Source organism: Bison bison, unplaced genomic scaffold (genome assembly GCF_000754665.1).
Source record: "Bison bison bison isolate TAMUID 2011002044 unplaced genomic scaffold, Bison_UMD1.0 scf7180017853586, whole genome shotgun sequence".
Taxonomy (NCBI): Eukaryota; Metazoa; Chordata; class Mammalia; order Artiodactyla; family Bovidae; genus Bison; species Bison bison.
In genome coordinates this window covers 3,395-6,129 of record NW_011484159.1, presented here as the reverse complement: position 1 = coordinate 6,129, position 2,735 = coordinate 3,395, and the positions used below count along the sequence as shown (strand labels likewise).

The window sequence follows — 2,735 nt, the reverse complement described above, 5'->3', positions numbered from 1 at the left end:
CTGTGCTCCATGTGATCAGTTTGGTTAGTTTTCTGTGATTGTGGTTTTCATTCTGTCTGTCCTCTGATGAATAAGGATGAGGATTCCAGAAGCTTCCTGATGGGAGACTGACTGTGAGGGAAACTGGGTCTTGTTTTGATGGGTGGGGCCAGTAAATCTTTAATTAAGTTTTCTGTTGATGGGTTGGGCTGTGTTTCCTTATGTTGTTTGAGGCCAAACTGTCAACTGTGCCTCCACTGGAGACTCCTGGACACTCACAGGCAAGTCTGATTCAGTCTCTTATGGGGGCACTTCTTCTTTCTCCTGGCTCCTGGTGTGCACAAGGTTTTGTTTGTGCCCTCCAAGAGTCTGCTCCATTATAGTGTAATAGAGCAAATTAAAGGTGAAGGCAGACTCCTGAAGATATAAGAATGGGAATGAAATTTGTTGTAGTTTAGACTTACCAGTAGATATAGCCCTTGCATTTTACTCTTAGAAGTGTAGCCTAAAATTTATGTTCTTACTCTTTACTGTGTTTAACATGCTCATTTTACTCTCCTTTTATTTTTCTGCAGTAATGTGTGTGGCTGGTATTGGACTTGTTGTATTATTCTTCAGTTGGATGCTCTCTATTTTCAGATCAAAGTATCACGGATATCCATATAGGTATTATTTTTTCATTTGTATAGTGATTACCTATGCTTTCAATGATTAGAGTTGATGTGCTATATAGTTTTTTTTTTTACTTTACCTCCAGATTACTCTAGCTTCTGACATAGAGATAGGCTTTGAGTTATGTTGCATATAGAAATTATAATAATTATGATATAGTGAATAAAACTATGTGATTTCTTGGGAAAATCATTCAGGACTATTCTGACATCATTTAATTTAACCTAGAAATCTATCAAACACATAACGATTAGAACATTTTATACCCTCGCACAGTTCCTTATTTGCATACTTTACATCTTTTTGAGGACAAATTATTTTTTAATGTTTTTTCCAAAACTTTTCACTCTGCTTTTCAGGCTGTTTAGGTAGAATAAACAGAACATTTGAATAGAATCCAATTTGTAGACTGTAGAATAAGAAAGAGTGTTTAAGAAGGTCTAATAGACTTGAAATATTCATAGCGATCTCTAAAGCTCAGCGAAGAAATTATTCTCCTAGTTATAACTTCTTGATTTTATTCTGTTAATAGCCAAAAGAAATGTACCTGTACACAACAGGCAATATCATGAGTTAGTTTTATAATCTGAGTGCCATTTACTACAATTCTTGTTTTAATACAACATTGCCCTGTTTTATAAAGGATCATGAACACTAAATGTAAAGTATATCAAGTGATATTTTTGAGACATAAATTCATTCTTCGTATTTTCAACAGAAGTTTTTAGTAGATAATTTTGAATAACTCCCTGGCCGGCTCATTATATTGTAACATTTCTAAATGTATTTTAATCAGTGAACAACTTAAATTAATCTCCTTTTGCATTTCTTGCAAACTTGTTTAATTCTAAAGATTAAAACCTATTAGAACTTTGATCCTTGACTAAATCCTCCAGCTCTATACTTTTATTCTTCTGTCTATATGTATTTTAAAATAATTTATCCCCTATAGAATACTAACTGGGATGCAGGGGTAATCTTTCTGGTATTTCTATTACTTGTATGATCACTGTGGTTGATTCAGTTATTAATTGGTATCTCTTCGGGAGATATTTTAATTTGAGGTTATTTCTACTTCCTTTTCTTCTAAGACTACCTCAGCATCTCAGTGTCTCTTTTTGTTATTGGTACTCAAAGTTTATTATACATGTACCCAGATGTTCTTTGATCTGATATGATAAAATCAAGATATTTGTTAGAGGTAAAGACTATTTTTCTTTTAGATATTAATAGACTGGTATATATTTTTGTTTCAGCTTTCTGATGAGTTAAAAAGGATTCCGGAAATATGTAGACACTGGAGTAATGGAAATTGAAAAATGAAAAATATGTGTGTGAAAAGAAGAATGCAATTTATGTATTTTGGATTACCTCTTTTTTTCCCACATGATTAAAATAGTTAATCATTTAACCAAAGAAGATGTATAGTGCCTTAACAAGCAATTTTCATGAAGTATTTGGATACAATTCTTCTCTTAACCTTCCCTTCCCAGTAAACTTTCTGGAACATTTAATTTAGTGGAATTTTATAAAAAATTTAAAACTACTACATTTTAATTAGAACAAGGTTCAAAACTGTGTTGCTTAACTTTTGACCATGTGATTTTTTTATCTTATCCAAAGGTAGTTGGGACTTGTGACCAGGTGTTCTTGCATATGCCTGTTACTGATAACAGCGTCAGGAATCCATTCTTAGCTTTTCCAGTGTTGCATGGATGTGCATACTTCACACATCTTTCCTTTTAAGCAGAGAAATCATATATGCTATGTGTCTTCTGAAAATGGAACACCATTCTTCAGCGTACACATCTAGACTTTAGAAAAAGATCACTAGCCAGTCCTCCATCTTCCCTCCTGAAATTCTTTGCAGACTTTGTTTCTTGGTAGCTGTAGACATTAAGAAGTATTCCTAAATACAGGATTATGATTTCTTCATGAGTGTGGTGTTAGCTGCCTGTATTTGGAACAATTTCAGGCTCATTCTGTTTCCCTAATTTATTTAAGATGAAAGTGAAGTTGCTCAGTCATATCCGACTCTTTGCAACCCCATGGACTGTAGCCTACCAGGTTCCACCGTCCATGGG

The 2,735-nt window shown here is 33.7% G+C and overlaps 1 long non-coding RNA gene across 1 annotated transcript in view; it reads left to right on the top strand.

Annotated features, from left to right (window-relative positions):
- Window positions 1-2,735, top strand: part of LOC104999393 — a 7,022-nt gene extending 4,287 nt beyond the window's left edge. Inside the window, exons 2-3 of the long non-coding RNA XR_826593.1 lie at window positions 555-645; window positions 1,908-2,735. This is a non-coding gene — a long non-coding RNA (uncharacterized LOC104999393). The remainder of the gene's footprint in view (window positions 1-554; window positions 646-1,907) is intronic.